Consider the following 25,665-nt stretch of genomic DNA (forward strand, 5'->3'; position numbering starts at 1 on the left):
CCTTGCAATTACAGGTTACAGCACAGATGGTTCTGTGCTCTCACCGTGTTTCTTGTATAGCTAGTTCCACCTCTCCTGCATCGTTTTTGTTCTCTTAATTGGAGAAAAGGCAAGGGACCTTGCCAACTTTCACGAAAAGCTTCTTTTCTTCCAAGGGGAATTGAAATAGTTCTGGTCTGTGACTTTTTCTATTGAAAACCAAGTTTGTGTGAATTGGCATACTTAGAAATGAACAATGTCCCATTAACGTGGTTGAACCTAAATCCCTTTCTGAAGGCAGAATGGGTGATCTTGATTTGTGTGACGTTGCCAAAGTAAATGTCAGTTGAAGTCTTGTGGCTTGCATTTAGCTGGAACAATATACCTGGCCTTTAAATAAAGCTTTTTTTCACTGCCTGATCCAGGATGAAGAGCTAATTTTATTCTGTTTTGCTGTTAGTTAACAAATTTCTATGGGTACTGAATTAATAAGCACAACGGTTTTCTATTTTTCTAATGAAAGAGGCATTTTCTTCAGGACGTTCTTCTTGGTATGTTAAACTTATGATGAAAATATAACTTCTTTTTAGGAGCATCTTGTCAGCCTGTTCTAGTGGGAAGTGCAGGCTTCTTGAGAATGCAGGCGTGTGTGTATAAATTTGGAGGAGTCTGTTTTGTGAATGTATGTCTGCTGCTTCCAGAATGTGAAAATTTCCATAGAGCAATATCGCTCCGTGTGTTTAGGTTAAAGTCATGGTGGTGTGTGTTTGGGCTGCTAGGGAAATGCTAAGCATCTAATAATTTAAGTCGTCCCCTTTTTCTTGTGGTCAAGAGAAGTGGGTCATTTTGCAATGCGCGTGAAACAGAGAGAAATACGCTCTGTGGCACGATACATTGAGGCTTGTTGCTCAGGCGTGCAAAAGATGTAATGCTAAAGAAATGCTTTCTATACATATATATATGCTCTGTGCTGGGAATTATTGACATTTTTGTTAATAGCACAGAAGTCTGCGTTCATGAGACTTTTAAAAATACTTCAGAGATCTTCACTCCGGTTATGGCTGTTCAAGAACCCGAGGCTGTGGCTGCGTCAGTAGGGGTGTCAGTAGAAAACTGGCCTTTTAATAAAGTTGTAGTAGGGAGTTCTGAAGCGCTGTATTTTATCACGGCCTGCAGTGCCCGACAGAAGATCTGTTGTGGCAGCTACCTGTTGAGGACCTTTGTCTGCTTGCATTACACTTGAGATGCAAAATGTTCTTCACTAAACCTAAAAACCTGGCTGTGCGTTGGATGTAGTATTTGGATGAACACAATCTTTTTATCCTATTTTTAGCTGGAAGGCGAGGATGGGAGAAGAGGAGGGAGGCACTAACCCTGATAAGCTGACGTGTGTAGGTCGTGAGTCAAGGGGTAGCAAGTGTCTTTTTATATATTACCTTTTTAAAATTATTTTTATTTTTATAAATTTATCCATGGCCTCAGGCTCTTGAAGGCTCAAGCAGACTAACACCCAGTAATTATCAATTCAGGTAGCAGATGAGTAGCCCTTTACTGTAGGGTTTTTGGAAAATGTAGTTTGTCCTTTACTTGCACAATAAATAAAAAAAAAAAAAATGTAGAGATGGGAACAGGTTATTTATTACCTAACTATAGGTTCTGTGCTTTAATCACAATCATATGCTTCCCTTTTGCAAATGCTTTTACCTTCTTGACTATTGTATTCTGTGTAAACATCTTGCACTTGAGGAAACTCTTGAACTTCCAAAAAACCACAAGTTTGTGGAAGGAATGGGAAGGGAATATTTTTAATAATAATAAGAATTTAAAGATCCTATGTATGTGTTTGTTTATACACACGTATGTATAAAGCATATACATTTGTGTATAAATAAAGACTCTTTTTTTTTTTTTTTCCAGCTGGCTTCAGTAATGCTTATTAAGATGGCTGATTACTGGAGTTAAAACACTTTTGTATAACCCAAAGAGAAGGAGCATGAGGGTTGGCTCTGCGGAAGTAGCTGTACGGAGCGCAGGTGCTCTGGGCTGAGCAGTGTGCAGGGAAGAGGGAAACGCCACCATCAAACACACACTCATGGTGCCATTCGGCGTGCCCGGTTGTTGCAGTGCCGGTGGCCAGGTCTACTTCAATTTGCTGATAATTGTGTCGGATACTGTTGAGGCTGACAGTTGCGAGAGGTCCTGCTCCTTTTGGAGTTAGTGGCAGCTTTGCCCGTGACTGCTGGGGAGGAGAATGGATGGACTCCCAGAATAAATTGAAATGTGTCCAAAGCTAGAATTACGCGCATCTTGGATGTCTTAATATTTTGTTGCAGTCAGAAGTATTTTCTGGAAGAACTTTTCTGAGGCATTACTAGGTTATCACCACAGCCCTAAATTAAGACTGCTTAGGATGGGTGCTATGCTGGAATGCTGCACTGGAAGTGAAAGGTAGGCAAAACTAGCCCAATACTTTGGGTTGCTTTTCACAAATAGACAACGCTCTTTAAAACTTTTTTTTTTTTTATGCCTTCCAGAGAGCAATTTTTGAATTTAAACATCCTGTCTCTTCAGGTTGTTTGGATAGAGCTCACCCGAGGGCAAGGAGGAGAGAATAGATGCTTTATGCGTGAGGAAGCACTCTGTTCAGCATGGTCAAAGGCTGATATGTGCCAAATACATAAAAGCAAGAAAACTGCTCTGTATTATGGAAGAGTATGTATTTAAAGGGGGGGGTGGGGCAGCGGGAGAGAAGAAGGAAAGAAAAAGTATGATGGGTTTCTTCCAGCCCTGACTGATAGGATCTCTGTTGCTTACATACTTTGTGAAAAGGAAATAGTCCTAATGGTTTTTCATGGATCATTGGTTTATGGGCTTGGCTCCAGAAAACCTTCTTGCGGAGAATAATTTAGTTAAAACGGTGACGCTAATCAAGTGAAACTGAGAGGGTAGACGCTCATCAAGTTCAATAACAGGATGTTGATTCTTTTGTTGATACTGTCTCCTAAGTCCAGTAATGGTGGGCTTCCTGACGTTACCTGACTTGCCTAGGTGGCACATGAGAGCTCCATCTGACTTGAGTTTTTTCGGTGTGGCTGCCACCAGGGTCCAGGCTGGAAGGCAGAGGATTCTCAGTGAGGCTCTAGATTGAAAATGGTGCTTTTTGAAACTCATTTTCCTTAACTGTGTGTCTGAGCCACCTGTGGCTCTAGCAGAGATGGTGTTTTCTAGAGGACTGAATGTGCTGACACCAGGTCCTACTGGCTTCCTCAGAGCTAGGAGCAGCAGCAGGCAGTGACCAGATTCAGTAGTGGGGTCTTGGCTCCCAACCCTGTTTGTTAACAGGTCTTTCTACCACCCTTGGTGGTCTTCCCCTAGCTTCCAAACGTCTCCCTTTTGCTGCTCGGCAATGAATACAGTTTGGGAGTGAATAAGGTCAAGAAAGCCACGAACTGTGGGACATCTGAGGTTGCCAGAATGATAAAATTCTTGTTGCCTACAAGATTTTTATTTTTTTTTTCTAAACAGTATCATAGTTTTTCAAAAGGATTCCTTTTTTACTGGTAACTCCACAAGCAGGCTTATTTTCATCAAGTTGCTAGCTTGAGCTAGAAATGGACATTTTGTTTCTTTCCCTGATGTCAGCTCCCGAGCGGGTCTCTAGTGCAGAAGTAGGTGGTACCACCAGCTGGTACGAACTTGTGCACAGGAGATGTCAGGGCTAGCAATGCAGTGGGGTGACAGTAGCTTCTGGAGCTAAAATTGCTGCTAATCACAATCTCACAATATGGAAAAACTATTGGTGATAGCTAGGTGTTTCATACGTGCTTTAAAAAGTGCTGTGGATGAGTTTATCGCGAGCAGTTAAATACCAGTGCCAGTTTGAAGCCTCCTCCGAACGACACATCGACCAGTTTTTCCAGTGGCTTGAAGGTATAATGGAGTTCCCGTAGGGATGATGGAAACTTGGTGCACCAGGCTGTTACTGACATACAGCGCCAGCACTTCTTTCACTTCTCCCTGCAACCCGTAGGGTGTCCTTCGGCCTCTTTCCAAAAGTCAAACCCAGATCCAAGTTAAGCCTGGCGATGAAGTTCAAACCTACAGTCTCTCGGAACAGTAGTTTCCTGTGTTATTAAAAGGCTAAGGATATAAATGGTTTCTTACATGCGACATGTATCTGCCGTTCATACGGGTGCCAGTTGGGTATCAACTGAAGGATGCTTCGTTATGCTGGTGGAATAAACGGTGCGAACGCTTGCTTAGAATGAGTTCCAGATGGCACCAATATTTAACCAGTGGTGGTAATAAGCCCCATATTTAGCCCCTTGCAATTGAAGAAAACAATTTATATATAAATTTTCTACAAAAATGTGTAGGGTATCAAGTGAATTTTCCTTCTCTTCCTACTGCTACGTGACACCAACAGCTTTGTTCAGGAAGAGGTGTTTTTGCTTTTTGGTGTGTGGGTGTGTGTGTGTGTGGTTGTCATCCCCAAACAAAATTAACTTGCTGTAGTATATTTTAAAAATCAATTTCTAGCTGACAAAATGTGTTAATGTGCTGTCAAAAATAACCACATGTTCCTATGGAGTAGGGAAGGAAAGCAAAGGATGGAGTTCTTATAAGTGGGACTAACTACATTCTTATAAGGCAGAGAAAACTGGTGAGAGAGAACTATTAAATAGTCTGAACAGTTTTGAATAGGTTGTATACTGTCTTTATGCTTTTCTTTGATCAAATCCAGCAAAATAGCCACCACTGCCCTGTGAAGAAAGTTTTGTGAAGCATTTCTAGTGCTTCTACTGAAAGCAATGAAAAAAGAAAAAGTAATTCCCCTGCAGTTGGAAAGTCTTGATTTTTTTTTTTTTAAAGCTGCTTGTCCTACCCAGCTGCTCTTCTTGTATCCTTGCTTACTTTATCAGATGTTGAACAGTAGAAATGTGACATACAGGTTGATGACCTTCAAACAGTAACACTTGAACATAAACCAAAATAAAACAGGATGTTAACTCTAGAACTGTAGGTGCTTAGATCTGTGTGGTATCTTTTCTTATATACCAGTCTTGCCAAGGCTTTTCAGTGAGGTTTGGACATCATCATTTGTACATAGAAAAGGATAAGAAAATAAAAAGAAAATATGCTGAAGTAGGCTTAATATAACTCGCCCTTTATTCTTCCTTTCAGTTATCTTTTTAAATCAAGTGCACTTTCCTCCTTTCATAGTTCATTTTACTGCTTTGGACCTGACAGTAGCCTGCTGCTTTTGGACAACTGCAGACCATTTTCCACAGCTTACCGTTACATAATTTATTAAAAAAATACCCCCACACCATTCCTACACCTCTCCCCCCCCCCCCCAAAAAAAAAAGTCAAAACAACTGAGGATGGAGAGCCGAAGTTCATCTTTAAATAACGTGCAGACATGTTTGCAAGTTGGAGAAGAGAACTTCTTTCAAAGCTAACTGCCCTAAAGTATTATAGGGTATGGCAAGCTGAGCTAGTCTTAAAAAAATCAAAAGGGCAAAACAAAAGATAAGACTAAGGGCATAATACATGCAAAGTAATATGTAAATCTGCTGAAAAACAGGTATTTTGGGGTATGCATATGATTTCTATTGAAGTATCATACAGATACCCTTTGTAGGCCTTATGCCTGCCTTACCAAGAATATGAAAACAAGTAACATGCATGTATGTATACCTTTACAATTTAATGATTACAGATTAATTTTAGGTGCTCCTGTGTTTTGTATATTATACCCAGGGCAGGTAGTCCTGTTTGTGGGATGCCATGCAAACTCGGGAGGAGAACAGAAGTTACTGTGAGGCATTTCTAACCAAATGAATTGGAAAGAAGCGAAGTTTTGTTGGTAGTCCAGGACAGTTAAACAAACCAAAGGTGTTCCCAGTAAAATGGGATTCAAATTCACTTTGCAACATCTAGAGTTTATGTCTGTGAGCTGCTAGACTGTGTGAGCCTGCTTTGCGGTGGAGTAAGCTGGGGGAATTCCAGTTTAGTTTTGAAAACTTATTTCTGTTTGAAACCAAAACCTAAATAAATATTTCCTTTTTCTTTTACCACTGAGATTTTTAGCAGTGGGGAACTTCTTGTCAAAGTGCTTAGTGCATACCTTGTAATGGAAATTGTGGGAGAATGTGAATAGAACAGAAATAGACCCAGCGTTTATCCGATAGTTCAACCGAAAGTAAATATTGAGATTTGTTTCTCTTCTTGTAATGGACTATTAAAATACAGCTGACTTGGGAATGAATGGAGGGCTGAAGGAGACAATTTCCCCAAACGGTCATGTAAAAAAGAAAAGTTTAAATCTAGATGGGCCTGTTGCTCACTCTCCCCACGTGTTCGAACAATTTTAAAGCCTTAATAAAAAGGCTGGAAGAGTGAATAAAGTAGTATGCTGTAGTGTGCCCTAGGGAGGCAGAAAAAAAGATCAGAGACTTTTCTTTCTACATCCCTGTTACAGCAGGGAATGTACTAAATGTAAATGTCTAGCTGAGTGAGGGAATAGGCCATACCTCAATCGCAGAACTCTGACCCAGGAAAGATTAACTCAAAAATATGAGTGAGGTGCTGTGCGACCCTGCTGAAGTTTGTCTTCAAGTTGAAGTCCAGCTTGCCCTTCATCTTTCCGTCTGGAGTAATGCCTCTTGCTCCAGGCATTGGGAGCTCTTCCACTCCTGAGACAGGCAGTGGGTTCTTGGAGAAATGTTTTCCCTGTCTCTCAGATAATCGGCACAAGCTATCAGTACAGAATTTAAATTACTATAATATAGTATGTGGTGCATTAACAAGCTTTCTTCGAACCACCTCTTGGGAAGTTGGTCAGATTGAACACCTGAAGCCTCATACCAGGAGCGCTTGGGTGGCCTTTGTTCCTCACATATTTGAGATTTCATCTTGAAATAGATTTTGCTGCTGATCCGCCCCATCCAGTTTGACAGGTGCTTCTACCTTCTGGGTTGGGACCAGCCTCTGCTTTTCCATCTTGAAAACCCCGTCCTTTCCCTGTGAGGTCTACCCTGCTTTACGCAAGACACCTACAGTTGTTTCAGCACTTAATTGCTAGGCTAGAGCATCCCAAGTGCTTTAGCTTCTCTCATAAAATAGATTTTCTCTGTCCTGTATCTTCTGAGTAGTCTTCTCTGCACCTCTTTCAGTTAAATTGGTTTGGGGGAAGGCATGTCTTTTTGTTTTGCTTTGGACTAGGTAGCCACAACTACATATATAAAATTACAAATAGTGGTTTACTAACACTTTATATAATTGATCAGTCCTGGTTTTCTACTAAAAATACCTTTTTTTTTTTTGTCTCTTTTTTTTTTTGGGTGTGGGGGTGTGTGTGTGTGTGTAGAACTACTGCAAAGCATCAGTATCAAACAGCTGTTAGAAGGGCTAATAGGGTCCTGTGATCTTTTGATGCTCTGACAGCTCCTTTCTCCCCTTCATCTCCTGTTAGTGAGTCCCAGATCATAGCAGAAGTCATTATTCAGAATTGTCTTTCACTTTATACGCTTGAATTTTGTTGCATTTATGTTACTCCAGCTAGTCCAGAAGACTAATTTCTGTGAGATGCTTTAGGAACAGCGAATTCTCCAAACTTTGATCTCCCAGAAGTTGTTAGTGGATACCTGCTTTTTTGTATAGTCACTACGTAACTTATTTAATAGCCCTGATCTCACAAACCTAAGGAACGCAGTACTTTGTCTTTGTCTGGGTATTTATTGTCTGTCTTTCAGCCAGTGCTTTGTTCCTCTTCGGAATGTTATAGGTCTGTACCTTAAATATTACTCCATGAGGTTCTTGCTTTAACTCTGGATTAAGTTCACTGCATTATCCTTTTTTGAGGAGTAAATTACCTGGGTGAAATAAAATTCTTGTCTTCGTTTCACTGTTCAGTTATATTTCCTTGATTTCTCTTGTTCGGATTTTGTATTATCGAGGTCATTCTTATGCACTTGTAGCGCCAAGACTGCTTTTCATTCTCTCCCAAACTACTTCCTTTCCCCCTCCCTCTCGTAATGATTTTTGGCGCATCTGTCATTGTGTGTGCCAATTATTTCAGCGTTGTGGGATGGAGGTTATCCAGATCCCCTTTTTCCTTTATTCTAAATGGCCTAATTTTGTTTCCACGCTGTATGTGATAATAACCGTTATCCTATCCTCATTCTCAGTGTATCATTTTACTATCTTTCTTGAAACAGAAGGCAAAATATTTGCTTTGGTGTTTGTTCCTGCTTGTTTTTTCCTAACCATCCTCTTAAACCTCAGTGTGTAGGTACCTGCCTTTCTCTCCCTCTTTTGAAGCTGTGGTGCATAGTAACAGCGAATCTCCTGTTATTTCCTTTGCATGGTTCAGCTCAAGCAGGCTCCTAGTTGGTTTTCACTCTTCTGATTGTACCTTGTAACCTCTGAGACGGGCTTTTCTTTCTTAAGCTTCTTTCCACTTTGTGGAAAAAAAGGTTTCCTGCTTATTTTTAGCATTACAGGTCAGGTTTTTATTCATCCAGGTAGTCTGGAGTTCTCCTCACCAAGTTTGTTCTTTACTTTGGAAAACAAACCCAATGAGTGAAAACAGGTTTCAGTTAGAGTGCAAATACCTTCTGAAATCGGTCTGCCTCACCAGCCCCATTAACGAATTCCAGTCGTTTCTTGAGCTTTGCCCTTCCCAAATTCCAGACTGTTTGACATGTTCTTGGGAAGTGATTGGAAATGGGCGGAATCGCCTTGTGATTACTTGAGCTACCGTTCATCTCTCCTGTCTGTCCGACAGCGTGAACCAACTCTGAGACAGCATCCCTGTTGACCTGTGACTCATGATGACCGTTGACCAAAGGAATCCTTCAGCTATCATGTCCATGCCATTGCTAACATTCATGGGGGGTTTTTTTTGTTTTGTTTTTAAATATAATAAGTTGATTTCCCAGGAGTTCACACTTTTCATTGGCAATGTATGTGGGGTAATCTATGGACTGCAGCCCTGTGTTCAGGTGTAAATCTCTGTAGAATCCCAGTTGCTCTCCGAAGTGATAATTGCCAAAAGTCTGTTGTGTTTCAACCGTTCTTTATTTCTTAACCGTTTCATTGGTATGCAGTGCCTCCTCATTCCTTTATTTATCATATTTATTTTTTTTTGTCCAGCTTGGATATCGTGCAGGCTTCGGTGCCTGTGTTGAGGTTACCATCGGTGTGTAGAGGGTAGTTGTTGCCCGTGTGCTGCACAGCAACTAGCTCTGCGTTCTGCAGTCAGCCTCATCCTCCTTAGCAGTGAGACGTAGCAAGTCAAGCTCTTAAACTCACCGATACAGTCAATTGCTCAGTCTTTCTACACTAGTCGGTTTTGACGGGTGGATAAATCCAGTGATGAAGATTTGTTTGTGTCTGTACTTCTCTTCCTTTCTTTCTCCTCCCTCATTGACTATCCTACCTGGCATCCCTACTTTGGGAAGGTATTGGCTATCTCTCAAAGGTTATGTTTCTCTGAATCTACTTCTCGCATTTCATAATGTGGCAACGACTTGTCTTTTTCAAGGCTAACGCTTTTTTCTTTTGAATCTCTTAATTGCCTGCTGTGGCATGACACTCCAGTGCTAGCGCTGTCATCTTAATGTGGAAAACGATTCATCGCGCAAGAGAAATGTGCGGCTGAATTATTTTTTGTGCGTGTTTAAAAAAAACCTTTTCTGCAGGAGGCTATTACTTTAGGACCAAAGACTGTGTGGGAGAGCCGAAATTGCTGGAAACATGTTTATAGGGGAAATTCTGGCAGATTTTTAACTGCCATACAAGAAATGTGGCTCTCTAAAAACAAGAAGTTGTACGATTCTTTTTCCAGACACGATCCCTTTACCTTTAATTGCAATTTTAGGATATGAGAAGGTTTAGGAATGGAAAGACTCATATGAAATGTCTAATCACACCAATTTTTTTTCTAATTCCATGTGCCCATTAATGCATCTGCTTGAAGGTGCAGACACTGTCTATGCAGCTGTTAGCGTCTCCTCTCTCTAAAACTGGGGCGATAGATGTTAATTGTGCTGTGTAATTGTGTAAGCTTTGAATGGTTAAAATTTACTTGTGTGTCTGGATATGCTATATTTGTTGGTATACCATTTCTGAATGCTCCTTTCGTTGAGGAGTTGTCCTCCAGACCCTCTCCTGTGCTTGCTGAGTTTTTCTGGCTTTGTTCTCTGTGCATGTTTCTCTCTTTTTTTTTTTTTCTTTTTCTCTTGCTTTTTTCCCCTCTACTTTTTTTTTTTTTTAATTTTGGGCGGATTTCTTTGTTAATTTGCTTTGCTAAGCTCCAGTAGAGGAAGATATCATCAGATCTGTTCTTTGTGGGTCTGTATGTCTGAGTATGCAGAAGATGCAGGATTTGTTTGGTTTTGGTTTTTTTGAGTTAATGGTGAGGAGAGATGGGCAGAGGGAAAGCATTAGCAAGTCTTGATGTCTATCAAGGTTTGATTACATTTGAAATAACTAGTTGTGATTTATGTCATTTTGTTTTTGATGAGGAGGAAGAGGAAGTGGGACACATCCTGCCGAACAGCTTCTTGTAATGCTCTATGATTTATCTTTGCACCATGTGCAGTAATACTGTTCGCATTATTTTCTATGTGAAAAATGTTCAGCAGTGCCAACTGTTGAGACTTCTGCCCGGTATTGTCTGTGCTGGGGGACAACTCCAGTCTTGATTCTTCTCTGTCAACCTTTGTAGCCAAGGAGCCCCAGGCATATTGTTGTTGCTGCTCTCTTAACAGGTGAGCGTGTTTGTAATATTAACGCCATCAGGTACAGGGAAGGATGCCGAGCGATTCAGAAGAGACAGGGTGAGATAAAGTCTCTGTTACTTTTTCTAGAGACCTAGAGAGATGCTAGTGTAATCTTGCCTTGACCAGCGATTCATACCGGAAAAAGGGTCTCAAAAGTTTTGAACCCAGAAACGACTCATTTATAAATATCATTTTGTCTTCTCACTTAACACAGTGCTTCCTTCCTCTTCTTTATGGTCGCTAAACAGATGCAGCCCCTGTTAAAACTTGGGTGCGTTTTACAGTAAACGCTCTCTGCCTTGGTGCTGGGTTTGTCCTTTATGCACCCTGAGTGAGCTGCTCTGTGGGTCCAGGTGGGTACCTGATACTGTAGGTCACAGATGGGTGCATATGTACATCCATATATATGCAAATTGGCCTTACAAACTGTTTTAAACTAAATTTGGGGCTAAGTCACTTCAAAGCCGTGGTGGTTTAAGGTGCTACTGACCTGGCGCAGGAAGTTGGTGTCGGGGACTGTCGCTGCGGGCAGTATGCCCCCTGAGAGCTGCCCTCCTCCATCCACCACAGCGCCAGGTCGGGGCTGCAGCCGAGTCCTCCCCAAGGAGCGGGCACGTAACCACCCCGGCACCAACATGGGGATGCTCTATGGGCACCCACTGCCTGTCTGTGTCTGTAATTGCAATGGGGGAATGAGATACAGCGGGGTGATAACTTCTTAAAGAAGTCTGTGAAATCTTGAAGGCCGCTTTTTTTGGTCCTCTGTGCAGGTGGGATTTTGTTTGCTTGTGTCACCAAGGAACCTGTTTAACCCCATAAGCAGGTTATTTTTAAGATGACTTCATGTTGAGAGCTGGGGAGTATTATAACCAAGTCCCACTTTGTCAAGAAAGAGAGCTTTTAGTCTTTATTTGGGAAAGTGCAAATCTAATTGAGTGTTGAGTTCTATTATTTGCCACTTGACAAAAGAAGGGTTAGTGCCAGGTTTTTCAGCTCTCTGCTTCGGGGCTAGGGAGAAGGGAGAAAAACAAGAAATAAGCATTGGAAATAAATCTTGTTAATGTTTGCTAGTCTAGGTGTAGGTTTCACTTTTATCAAGGCCCTTTTGGAAAGTGGAATGAAGTGTAAATTTTAAATTTCTTTTCTCTGTCTGTCCTCCAGCTCAGAGGGGGCTGGAATTGTGTACGTTGTGAGAAATCCTGGATTAAGGGTATGTTTCTAAGCAGAAATACTAAGACAAACCTTTAAATAGGCAAGAAAAGCAAAAACAAGGTAAAAGGAAATACTTCAAGGAAATAAAGGTATTCCGTTGGCCCTCTGTTCTCCCCTCAAGTTAATGTCCCCTGTATATTATTTCCTGCTTGGTGGTTAGTGTTGAACATGCCCGTTTTACACCTTCTCTCTTCCCAAGGCGGTGGAGTTACCACCTTGGTGCGTGTTGACAAAGTGGAGCAAACAGTTTTAGTGTCGTTATTTAAAGGCAGTCCCCGGAGGAATTTGGAAAGGGAGACAAGACCCGTGGTGCGAGCGCTGCGGGGAGTTCGCGGCGTCTCCTTCGGTGGTGCTCCCAGGAGATCGTCGTTGCTTTGGAGAGGCTGCAGGGCTGGTGTGTGTCACATCTGTCACTGAGCTGGAAGCAGCCCTCGCCTCGCATTCACTAGAAAAGCATTGCAGCCGAGGGTTCCGCTCGGGCTTGGGAAACAAAATACTGGCTGAAGTGGAGAAATCCATCCCATCACTGGGAGAGCGTAGGAGGGTTTGCAGGGTGCTCTGTGTTCGTGTGGCTTGGGTTTTGTGTATCTGGAATACTGTTGTGTGTGTACCTCTGACTTGCTGGGCATGTCTAATAAATTACTCCTTCGCTAGATTTTACAGTGGGGTGGAAATGTGACTGTTTCCTTAATATGGAAAACCCATGAGTTTGTTTTCATTGATGTGTTTTACTGTTTTGTTTTCATGATCTGCCAAGGAGTTATAAAATTGTAGTGGGCACAAAATTTTGGCATACATCTGGAAGAATGAGCAGAAGCAAAAAATATACAATCTTAAACTGAAATTTGAGAAAACTTGCACTGGTAATTTAGATGTGTGGATTTACTGTTGATGTGCAGCCCCTCCTAACTGTGCTGGGAATAATCCAGCAATGTCAGCAATGCCTAGAGCAGGGTATGTGGTTATTTTTTTAAGGAACCTGAAACTGTGTTAATCTGTGGGAAGGTTAGAAAGGCAAACTCATAGTTCTTCCTTATCAGTTGTGTGTTTTGAAATTCCTTTGGAAATGTACCTGGCTATATATACGGCTACGGGTTATTTTGCAGAATGGCACATGCTTTCTGATAGAGCCACTTGCAATTCAGATAGGTTCAACAGAAAAGAGTTTTAAAGGCTCTCTGCTTAATGCTCCACTCCAATTAAATCCTGGCTTTGTTTGTAGAAGATATGATCAGCATGCGTTGGAACAATTTATACAACCCATAAAAATAGGAGACTTCGGTCACTTTTGTTGTAGCTGTTCAAGTAAGCCAAACTGAAGCGAGCTTTACCAAGAGCTGCGTATTCAGGGACTGAACTCCAGCAATCCTTCTGGTAGAGGAGGCCTTGGGTAGCTCCTCCTGAGGTGGGGTTTTTTACATCACCATCTCTGTTGCTAATGGGTATGACGCTGTTGTGAATATTTCAAAAGTTCGGTTTTCTTTAAAGCCACTCTTGATGAAGCTATGAAGTATGAGGAAGAGGATTTCTGGATGCGTTTAATAAAACTGGGAACTTAGTAGCCCTCAAAAAAGCAAAAGGAAAAAGCATGAAAACGGACATCTTGGGGGTGCAGTGTTAAGGAAAAAAAAAAAAGTATCCTGAATTAAAAACACAAGATGACCAAAAAACTTTGCCCCCCTCCCAATAATTCAGCCTTGAATTTGGCCTTGTATTTCAGATCTGCTTCATAAGTTATAAGAACTTGGATGTGGCAGATACCTGTCGTATAACATATGGTTTAAACAAACTTATTAAATTTAAACTGACGCTGTTCATAGCTGTTCTGTTCAAGCTGCTGTCTCACTGAGCCGATGCCAGCCGACAGCCTCTTTCAGCTGTAGGGACTTCACTCTACTCCAGCTACCCCATTAGTGAAAAATATTTTTGCAATTGTAGAAGAAATTTGTTTTCCCCCCCAATAAGAGGCTGATATTCCTCCCCTCCCCATTCTCTGTAAACACTGCATCATTTCTAAAGCAAATCCAGAGTACTGATGGTACATCAGTGCTTTATGTCAGCTGTGTTCAGTTCAGGCAAACTGGAAACACCGATGCTCCCGCACCTCTTTAGTGTTTTGTGAAGCCAGCAGAATGCTTTGCCTAAGTTAATGCTTTGCGTGGGACCGAGAGCTGTCTTGCTTATGCTGCTTAGGTTAGATCGTAAAGAAACCCAAAGCAGTGGAACATTTGAAAAAAAGACATAGTGAAAAATGGAATGCCTTACTTGGGGAGTTAGTTTATATTATTCCATAACATGAGGGGTGGTATCTATAACAGTAGTAGGGCAACAGCCTATAGTGGGCAAAGATGACTTTCTATTATTAACTACAAAGACATTTATTTTTCAGACTTCAATTATACAATCTTACTTTTTCTGTTTAAGAGAGAGCTAAAACATAAATGACAAACCAGTGACATTTTTCTCTCTAAGGAAAATGCCTGTGATAGTAACTAGTGTTTCAGATTTTAATAATGAATTAACTGGTGTGGACCAATTTTCAAGTTTACAGCCTCCTAGGAGGCAAAACTGTCCTTAACATATTACTGTATAATACAAAATAATTCCAGTACTTAGACTCATTTACACAGCATTTTAATACCTGTTAGTGGAATTAATCTGGTGAAGAAGCAAGTCAGTAAAACCTGTGCTGGTCCTGCTTCATTGGGTACTCTAAAGCAGTTTTTTTCTACGGAATTCTATTAAGTCAGCATACTTTTAGTTTTGTCATCTTTATGAATTTATTAAACGTTTTTCTTTTCTAGCAAAGCAAGTATGAGAAATCAAAGTACTTGAATATTTTGCAAAAGCAATTTTTTTAACTGATAGAGTAATAATATTAATAGTCATTCTTTTTACGAAAGTAGATCTGATAATCACTGGGAACATGATGCTATAAAAGAAGGAATGACAGTATCGTGTCACATTTACTATAGCCCAAGTTGTCCAAAGGTATATAATACTTTATATTTAGGTGTAGTTTTATTAAAATGTTATTTTTCAAAAGACTACGAGGATCATCTCGAGGACGCCTTGTTTTGGTAACCTGTCGGAATTGCCGTGTTATGTTAAATTGTATGAGAGCAAAGGGTATGATAGCCTTGAGGTGAGTCCCCGTTCCCTTTTCAGTCAGCTGGGGTTTCTCACTGGTTTTTAGCCTCTCCAGCACCTCACTTAGGAGATGGTCTGTGTTCAGAGCACTGTCCTCCTTTTGCCTGGTGCCGCAGGCAGTGCCAGGCAAATTCCTTCGGGCAGATTTGTGCAGCAGGATCTAAAGATTTCTTACCAAATCAAATCTTCCAGCAGGTGAATCTAGTTTAAGCGGCTAATTTGCTAATGATCTAAACCAAACTCCTGACTCAAGAGGTTCGTGCCAAGTACGGGTTATTTCCACTCCAATCCTTTCACTGAAGAGTGGTACCTTGAAAGCAGTTACCTGCAAGCGTTTTCTGGCGAGTTTTCAGGGGTGGCTGGATTCCTTCCCACAGCCGGCGCCTGGCTCCGTCCTGCCTGTAGGAGAGTGGACCTGTGCTGAAAAGCCACCGCACTCTCCCCACCTGCATCAAGGTACTCCACACCATGTATCCATGTGTCTGTGATACAGACAGCCCAAGGTGTTGCTTTGGGTTTGGAAATCAGTAATGTGTTCTTGTATAGAGCGGAGGGCTTTTCCTAATTAACATTTAAAAATTATTGTCACTGCAGATTCAGGCAGCTTTTATTTTTAAAGAAAATAAACATCCAAGGTTTTCTGTAGACTAAATGCTCGTCACACGTTGACGCTGACACATGATGTCTATACTCATTGGTCTCAGATGCAGTCTACCTCTGGACCATTTTGTATGGCTCTTGGGGTGGATGATTAGGTTTGGATTGCAAATTCAGTTTACTGTTTTGCTAGTTTGTTCCTTCCAATGTCTATCCTGCCTAAGCGTAGCAATTGATTTTTAAATAAGGAAAGGAAGGAGACGATGCAAATAAGCAGTGTTCTTTCATGTCGGTTTTAATGCCATAGACCTGATTTCATCAGTGGAGACAGAAAACAGCAAGATGCTTCCTCCAAATTGTTGTTTAATTTAATCCTCTCTACTTCTCCCCACTTCCCTCCAGTACACATATCCTCCACGGGTTTTGAGGATGATGCAAGAACAAACCGATTTCCTCTGATTGCAGGTACGCTTCAAAAACCTGTAATTTACCTTAATGGAAAGTAACACTGACCACTTCATAGCAATGAAACAGATACAATCGGTTGCCTGATTACCAATCAAATGAGTTAATCATTAAATCAAATACTCCTCCTTTGGTGAAACAAAATGAGTGACTGGAATTCCGTCAAGAGACTAGCAGAGAAAAATACTGAGATATAAATCCTCTGTTAAGAAACTCTTGAAAGGTATGAAGTATAGTCATTAGCAATCCACAGCTGCTCTCTCTTGGCCTTGTTTTGGAGGGGCTGGGGGGAGCTGCCTCCTCGTGAGCCACCTCGCAGGGTGAACAGACGCTTTTCAACAAGGAGGTGTATAGTGACAGGAAAAAAAACGGCCAAGCAGTTATTTCGAGAATTACTTTTGAGATTACACATGTTCTTATGTTAAAATATAAATATCCTAGCTATTCAAGTGTAGGAAAGCTGCACAAGTGACTTGCAACAATTTATTAATTCCTGATTGCTGTAGTATAATTTTGCACTTTATTTTCCTATGGGATGGCAGAGTATTGAGCAATTTGACAGAAGAGTGAAAACGTGTATTTTTGATTGGATGATGCCTCTAAGGTTGCTTCAAATCTTTTACCTACAAACTGAATGCATCCTCAAATGATGCCTAAAGAAACACATGCCATTTAGTAACAACCTTAGAAAAAGGGACTGGAATTTTCTCTTCCTTGGTATTTTAGCCTGTCTTCTCATTGCTACTCAATATCATTCCTTTAATTCTGGTGTCCTGTAATGTAACTTGGTACCGTACGCTGTCCTGTAGAATGATTTTCATTTATGTTGGAAATAGAAAAAGCATATTCATGCTGTAAATACAGCCAAGGGAGTTGTATAGTAAAATGCCCAGCATTACAGGTTTGTTACTTTCAAGCAGATGTTGCTGCAGGCTCTGTTATGTCACTAAGTCTCTAGCACTTGGTTGAAGGAAATAGCTGACTCTTCCTGTTTATAGAGATCGCAGGCAAAACTTTTCTAACTAAGTAAAACTTATGCTGCAAATGTAATTTTGTCAGTTGCTCAGTGTCCTGTAAGCTCCTGTGTGTGTTGATTACAAACTTATTGATAAATAAATCCTTTCTACAGTTTGTCTTCTGAAGCTTTGTTTTGACAAGGACTTTTTAAAAACAATGAAACTCATTTGGCTTGGGGATAGAGAAAGGAAAAACATGTGAGTTTTGGGGCTTGAATACTGGACTGAGTATTTCGATGGTGAGATGTGACTTATGGTATATGTGATTTTAAACAATAATCTTATTGTTAAATAACTTAGAGCATTTTACTAAGCCTCGGACATCTTTTATGTCTCAAGACTGTCTCGAGATCAAGTCTCACTTTAAAATTTGGAATATGAAGGAAAAGCATAGACTGTAAATATAACGATGCTTTATTACATCCATAATTTAAAAGCTGTGTAGCCATGTGCAGTTGCAATTCTGTGATCCTCCATTTGGCTTTGTTGAGTGCTTTAAACATCATACAAGCTGACACGAGAAAAAGGGTTTACAGTCCATTTCATAGAGAATACATAATTCAAATTGAAGTTGTATGTTTAGGTTGTCTGTAGGTTAGAACTTTGTGTTGGAAAAGAAACACTCGCAAACAAAAATCCTCAAAACTTGGATTAAAAAAATCCATGTGTAAAGGTATTTGTCAAGTTTCTGTCTAAAAATCCTGTGGTGGGATTGTGCTCATATCAGTCTTGATCGTGTAAACTTGCACGTAAACAGCTAGTTACATGAAGCCTTCTGACTTCATGGATTGGGGATACCCTCTTGTATTAAGAAAAAATACAAATGCTGCCATAGTCTGTATTTCAAAATAAGGGGATGGGAGGGGGGGAAGGAGGAGAGAATAGGTTTTATTCTTTTCATTTACTTCCTATGCAAATATATATATATATTTTATATATATATAATTATTCTTTATCCTAAGCCTTTGGGATTCCTCAGAGCAGTTGGTACTGTTGTGTCTTCTGCTAGTGAAGAAGCTGCTTTTAATTGTAGTCCCATCACCCCTGGTATTTTATTCACCTAGATCATGGATTTTCATCCTTCTCAAAGAACAGATAGGTAAACTCTTCATTCGTTTTGGATTGTTCTCGTTTTCCAGCTCGTTACTTGAAGATGACTAGGTAGAGCTGGAGCACAGAAGCTTCTTGTGGTGAAGTAAGGACGTAGAGAGCTTCATCGCATACTGCCGTAACCATCCCCACCTCCTAAGGCTGGTGGTTTTGCAGTGTATGAAAATACCTCTCATGTAACACGATACCATCAAATTCCTGCTGCTTCTGACCTTTAGTAGGTGTCGGAAGCTTTGGTAAGCTGGATTCTTGGAAAATACAACTGCATTTCTTAAAGCCACCAAGGACCTTCTCCATTTTTCTTGTGTGGTGTTTTCCCCCCCTCCCCATAGTGTGGGGTGTCCTTGTCTACACCACGGCTGTTGAATCTGTCAATTCAGCTAGACCTGTACTGCTGTACACCAAAGTTTCCTCTCTCCTCTAATTAGCCATTTTGTTCTTTGCTTTGACCTTTAGCTGTCATAACAGGATTGATGATCCAGAGGAAGAAATTATTTTTCCCGACCTATAGAACGTTTTTTCTGGCACTGTCAACACACACTTCTGTAGTCAAAAGTTGACCTTGGTCTTGACCTATGCAAGAGCTACCAATTGAAATGGTGGCTTACTTGTTGTCTCTTACTGTCCTTTGGTTTTTCTCCAGAGAGGCTGGCAAAGGTATCAGCTTTGTCGGTTATTTGTAACATTACTATTCCGACAGGAAGAATAAATTGGAAACCAATACCTAATTTTGTGTCAATAATGTTATGCAGACTTTCAAGTAAGCCTGACTTCTAGTCTGGCAGATTTCATTTGTTGACTTTGAAAGGTCTCTTTTGACCTCTGTCTGTGAACCAAGCTGGGTCTTTCTAATGACAATTTTTTGTCAAACAATTCATGGGAATACTGTGGCTTGTTCTTTCCATTTTATATTCACTGAGTTTTAAAGTGAAGCTGAAATATAATACTGAGAACACTATTGAAAAACAAGAGAAGTAAACAGGAATTTCCATATTTGTCTTAAAAAAAAAATAAATATATACCTTTTATGTTCTTCCAACAGCATAGGCCATAAGCCCTGCCTGAGGATTTCACAATAGTTCAATCCCATATTTGTAAATAAACCATGATGTTTATTATTGTGACCCATTTTACTGAGAGTACAAAATCTGCTGTCAACTAAATTTAAAGGAATGACACAGATATAAAACTGTCTCTACAAATTCCCTTTAAACCACTTCGTTTAGTAGTCTGTGCCATCAGATGGGTAATTAATTTATGGACTGTACAGCTGTTATATATAATATGGCAAAACTGTGTGGCTGTAAATGATCTTTTGATAAGGTCAAACTCTGAAGTGTTGTAATAGTAAGGTCTGACACGTACATTGCATTTTTGTGTACCAGATAACATGTAAATTGGAGATACTGTGTTTGTGCGGCGTGGTCACAAATGCAGAGAGGATCACCCCACCCCTCAGGTGGAAGGTGTAGGTTCTGCTGGCATATGCAGAAGTTTGGAAGCTGAAAGGTGTTCCTAGCTATCTAGATTAAGCCAGGCTAGTGTCTGTGGGTTTTCTTCCTCATTTACGTGCCGTACCAAGACGTGTGCTTATGTCCGAGCCCTGCTCAGGGATGCATTTCCCATCCCTATCTGCTGCCCACGGACTATCTTTCTGCGCACAGCCAGAACTGTGTTGTCCCAGTGCGCTGCTGAGCCCTCGGCGCAGCCGCCGGACATCCTCAGTAAGAATTAGTTTTCTGTCAAGGATTGCCCGTTTTGTTGGTGGTGTTTTCGTAAAGGCTCTTCTACTTCCTCAGCATCTCAAAGTGGATAGTAAGTGAGAAACTCTCTGGTCTCTGTCATAAATAGTGGACTCTTGAATTCTGTTGGGTTTTTTACATTTAGTTTATTTTTAGCTACTCTTAAAAGTAGTAAAAATAGTGAAAATTGCAGCAATATGTTAGTGGAAACAGCCCCTGTTTTGAGATGTTTTGATATGCAAGAATGACGTTTAATCGTTTTTTGAAAGAATACACAACTCTTAAGCAGTGTAATATTTCTAGAAGTAGATGCTTTATTTTGAAAGCGCTTTGTTAGAAAACACTTTTGCAAGTTGGTCTCTCCCCTGCTGTTTCCCCGCTTCTGCATGACAAAAGCAGCATTTTTCCTTCTGTTGGCATGATTTAAATGATTAGACAGCAGTTACTTAACTATAGCTAGTCCATAACCATAGCTTTGATATGACTGAGACTACCAGTTAGCCGTCTTTATTAAGAGTCAAACTTTTGCTGATCGCTTTCAGAAAATGGAGTCACTTCATAGTTAACAACCCTGTATGATTTACCTGTAGCTTTAAAAATTTCACTTTTGCAAAACTTCTGTGTTTGAAGCTGCATAGGTCCTTGACCAGAGATGACACTGATTATCTCCACAAAAATGCAGACTCTACCTAACAAGGATGCTGCTGTTCAGACTCCCCCTTTTCCCAGGGGCAGGGTCGCACGTTTTCATGGTCCACCATGTAGGATACATGGTCTGGAATATATGCCCAAAATCAAATTTGCAGGAGAAACCTCTTTGTGGCTGGGTTTTAAATTTCATACCTTTTTGTCTCATTTGCTGGCTGTTTCTATATTGCTGTTGATGGGTAGGCAGGAAAGCAGCTGCAGGCAGTCTGCTGTGCAAGTGCTCCAAGCAGGCAGCGGAAGGTGTGCTACGGCTGTGGTTTGATGTTCTGCTGGGTGAAATACCAGCCTTAAACATTGCCATCCTTCCTACTCTCCACATCAGCCTGCTGCCACCTCCTTCGTGTCGGTGCAGCTGCCTCTGCAGACTAGGCTACGCAACTGATGCAGCAGAAAACCCACCTGACAAAACCATTCATTCAGGTGGTTATTCTTAAAATATGCATTTGCATTTGGTGGGCTTTGTATTGTTTGTGGGTTCTCTTTTTTGAGTTAGGCAACGTGGTTTTGGGGAAAACTTTTTTCCCCCATTCAGATGCCTTTCCTGGGATGGTCGACCGCATGGACACAAGTATGGTTTAGTTGTGGAGGACAGCCTCAGGTCAACTTCTAAAATCTGATGTATCTGTTTGAGAAAAATGCCCGTAGGATGAAAGAGCTCAGTTTAGAGTCTGGGAGGGGGTGATAAGCGAACGGCCTCCAGCACTGCTGTGTGCTCTCTGCCACGTCCTGCCCTGGCACTGCTCACTTGAGGACTTCACTCTCTTCTGTATCAGTTCTTGTTTCGCTCAGTTTTCTGGCAATGAAATGTGATTTACAAGTGTAGCTGTTTCACAATCCCCTTAAGTCATCCAGGGGCAGAGCTGCTGTTGACGGGCACGGTTCCCGCCGCTCTTTCCAAAGGGTGCTGCCCCCTCCCTGCTGCTGCAACACGGCTCATTGTGCCCTACACCATACGACTGGCCTGGTGAGTTTTCCTGTTTTAGTATTGATGGGTTAGTTTTCATGCTGTTCCATCTCCCGGTGTGCTTCCCTCTGCAGCCCTGCGAGCGGTTGTGCCAGTGGCAAGAGCAGGATGATGATGGGAAGGATGCAGAAGAAGGGCAGGGATGCTTATTTTAGCAGTAGCGCTGCCGTATGCCAACTGTAAGTGACCTTAATCGCAGCCAAAGCTCCTGCCTTCCATCGCTCTTGGTATTAATGCTTCAGAGAATGGGTCTTTAATAGGTTTTATTGCAGTGCCAGCACCTGGAGTGAAGAGGAGGAGCGAGCAGAGGCTGCTGGATCCTGCAGGCCTTAATGAGAGTCCTGGATCCTGCAAGGCTGTCCTTGTCCTTTGTAGCTCGCTAACCTCTGTACACCTCGCAAGTCCTGCTGGAAACAGGCCTGCTGCAATGAGCGTCCTTAACAGCAGTGTTATTTTAAAACTATGCTTAATTATTTTTGTCTAACTTCATGAGATGGTTTTGATCTGGTGCGCTAGTTAGGTGATTGCACAAAAATCAGGGTTTTAAAAACAATCTGTTGATTTCAGAAAGGATTTTATATTTTTCCCCCCGCTAAGGAAAAAAGAATAAAAGGGCTCAAGTCTTTAGCAATTGGGTAGTTATCAAAGAAATCATTGTTAGTCTCCCTTTTCCATGGGGTAAAGGTAATACTGGAACAGAGATGCACGCAGCTGCTGAAAGGTGGTACTGTTCGGCCATGAGGTTAATTGCCAACTAAAACATTGCTGCAGTTTCTTTTCAGAAAGAAGAAAGCAAAATAATTGAAGGATTGTTTGCCAGTGGAAACACAATTTGTTTTATACATATGAAGAAGCAGAATTAACTAGTGCTGCCCTCTTGCAGCTCAACAGCAAGAGAGTCATTAAACAAGTCTCAGTACAGTTATCACTTTATCTTGTTCAGGTACAGTTACAGCTACAGGTTTTCTGAAGGAAAGGTAGGCAGGGAGGGTTTCCAGTGATCTTTTGAAGAGACGATAAGGTGATTCCTTTGTGCAGTAGCTCTTGGACCTACAGTCTCCTAAATTTGAAGGAGATGGAAAAGACCCTTGTTCTGTGAAAACAGGCTTAGACTTCTTCCAAATTCCATGTAACTGCAGCTGTTTTCTTGGTATCAGGATCACTTGCTAAGGAAACTCAATAAATAATTTTCCTCTTTGATTTTTTTAATGACTAAAGGTGTCCTGGGGAGAAGGTTCTGCAGTCTGGTCAGTTGGGGGTGTGATGGCTTTGGTTATCGGCAGGCAATGGTTAGGCTGCAGAGCAGGGGACCCTCTTCTTCCTCCTCTTCACGTGGAAGTGATGACTCCAAAGAGTTCATGCCTTCCTATGACTCTCTTCAAAAGTTGGAGGAACTGTTTGCTCCCGCCTGTGAAGAAAAGAAGGTGGGTTGGAGTGGTTTTTGGTGCATGAAAACCTGAACTGTGTCTAAAATGACTGCTTTCATAGGTTCCTAATCTGACTACTGCCGCTGCGGTCTTTGAGGCGTCGTCTGTTCTTGCCAGGTGTGTAATGCTGTTAAATATCTGTATGTTGGGGACAAACAAATAAAAAAACCAGTTTGTACTTGCGCAATGTGCGGGGCTCTGTTCCTGATCTTTAACTGGCTTTACGATGTTAGATTGAAGAGGGTTGGTTTCTTCACGGTGTAACGTTGTACTTTGAACCACTAATATTCTGAGAGGTTTTTATCTAGGCACATGTTTTGTTCTGGTCTGTGCCATATTTTAAGTACTTGTTTCATCATTTGTGCTTACCTAAAATACTTCAGGAGTTACGTCCTCGTCCCCCACCCCCATGTTATTCATGTTGAATAACAGCAAGAAGAGGAGCTTGAGATGGTGTTTAAGCCTGAAAAGGTTAGAGGTAGACATCTGTTGAAGATAGCGAGATTGCTTACGGGCCTGAGCTGGGAGAGTGAGAAGTCCTGATGAGGAGTTAAGGCTTTCATGAGAGACTGAACGGCAAATCAAGGAATTTTAATCCAAGTCCTCAGCCCACCAGGGAACAGGTGATGGGTGGATTGAGACTGCTTCTGCCATTTTCAAGGTGAGCTGTATCCAGTGGGCCATCTGAAATCTAATTTCAAGTGTTAGCGTTCAGAGAATCATTCCGAAGGTGCTCTAACATTTGCTTTGGTTCCTTCTGTCTCACCCTGCATGCTCTTGATTCGCCAGGCATTAAGCTCTGTTTAAAATACTGCTTGAACGCAACTTTTTTTTTTCCTATGCTGAGGTAATCCATTCTTTTTAGAGCTAAAAATCAGAGTCATAGATATCTGCAAATATCAGTAATTTATGTCCTTTTACAACAGTAGGAGAGCCTAACATTTTTTTATACAAAGTGTTTAAATATGAGACATTCTAAAAAATTCTATTAGTTTGAACTACATTGGATGCTTCCTGCCAGTTGTATGTAATCTGTCATCGTTTGGAGCGCTGATGGCCACTTCAAACGGCAAATCAAGCCTCGTTTTGCTCTCTGTGCTGGTAAAGACCAGCACAAAGAATGTGTGTTTGGCCTCATGGAGGATTTTTGCCTGTAATTTCTTTCAAGGCTTCATAGTTGTATAAGGAAGGATGTTGAGTTTGAAGGAATACCAAAATGTGTGTCTGTGTGTGTTAAATAATTCTGGTGTCCAACCCACCCAAGATGAGACTCAGTTTAATCTGATGAAGATTGTCTAATCTGATGAAGATTGTCTAATCTGACGACGTGATGCAACACAGTGGTTGGGACAAGTTGATAGCACGCGTTCTTGGTCAATTGCGGTGCCATGGCTGTGCGTTGAAAACCTTGACTTTAGTTAGGGCCCTTTCCTTAGTTGTGTGCCCTTACCTTTTCCCTTTATCATCTTTCACCGTGCAGTTTCTTAGTCCCTTCCGTTTATTAATCAGGGTAGTAGTCTGGCTGGCTTCCTACTGCAGAGCTGTGCTCTGCTGACTGCCTTTCCCTTTTTTTAAATCGCTGCAGAGGTCAATTCCTCTAGTATAACAGGAGCTGCTAGAAAATGAAGATACTGCTGAAATTATGTAGATTAATAATTCTGGGGAAAACATACAAACTCTATTGTGTGCTGTCTTAACTATATGTGTTGTTATGAACCTTCTTATCAACCGTTCGTGAGGGTGGAAAAACAGTGCGGCCCCTCCTTGTTTTTTGAATGGAGGCATGGGCTTCCAACATGTTTTTTTTTTTTTTTTTTTTTTGCTATCCCACTGTTGTCTAGAAATCAAAACTTTAATCCAGAGTTATTTAATATGCTTGCAAAGCTTGAGAATAATAAACTATTTGAAGTATGACAGAGAAAAGAGGCAAAATATATGCAGTACATATTCACAAATAGTTTTGTTTTGACATTTATCTTGCTGTAGTCATTCTGCCAACTGGCTTCAGGCACGGCTACCAAAAGAATGAACACATGTTGCATTCATTAGTTCTCATCTGGCTGTGCTTCATCTTGCAAGACAGGCGAAATCATGATCACGCTAAATAGATTGTAATGCGTTTGTAATACGAGTTCCTTTCTGCAGCGCGGAGCGGAGCGATAGCTTTGCAGAGCCTGCTGCTTTTCAGCCCCGGTGCTTTGCTTCGTTTTAATAGCGTGGGGACGAGCATGTTGCTAGTGATGTAAGTGCTTTTTCGTCTCAGAAGATGTCATGTGAAAAATATTCAAATATAATACTGTACAAACAACCACCCCCCTTTCTCTCTCTTCCCCCCCCCGTGTGAACTTTTGATGTCAGGTTGTGCTGTGACTGACATCAGGTCTGGGGTGTATCAGGCACGCCGATGGAACGCGCTTTGCAGCAATAATGGTTTTATCCGGATCGGCCCGACTACAAACCCCCGTGTTCTCTAGTCGTTTGCGGCGTTTCTCTACGCTCCGAGCG

The 25,665-nt window shown here is 41.3% G+C and overlaps 1 protein-coding gene across 1 annotated transcript in view; it reads left to right on the plus strand.

Annotated features, from left to right (window-relative positions):
* Positions 1 to 25,665, plus strand: part of EML4 (EMAP like 4) — a 163,689-nt gene that overhangs the window by 42,811 nt on the left and 95,213 nt on the right. The gene's annotated exons all lie outside the window — the stretch shown is intronic.

This window comes from Larus michahellis, chromosome 3 (genome assembly GCF_964199755.1).
Source record: "Larus michahellis chromosome 3, bLarMic1.1, whole genome shotgun sequence".
In the NCBI taxonomy this organism is placed as follows: domain Eukaryota; kingdom Metazoa; phylum Chordata; class Aves; order Charadriiformes; family Laridae; genus Larus; species Larus michahellis.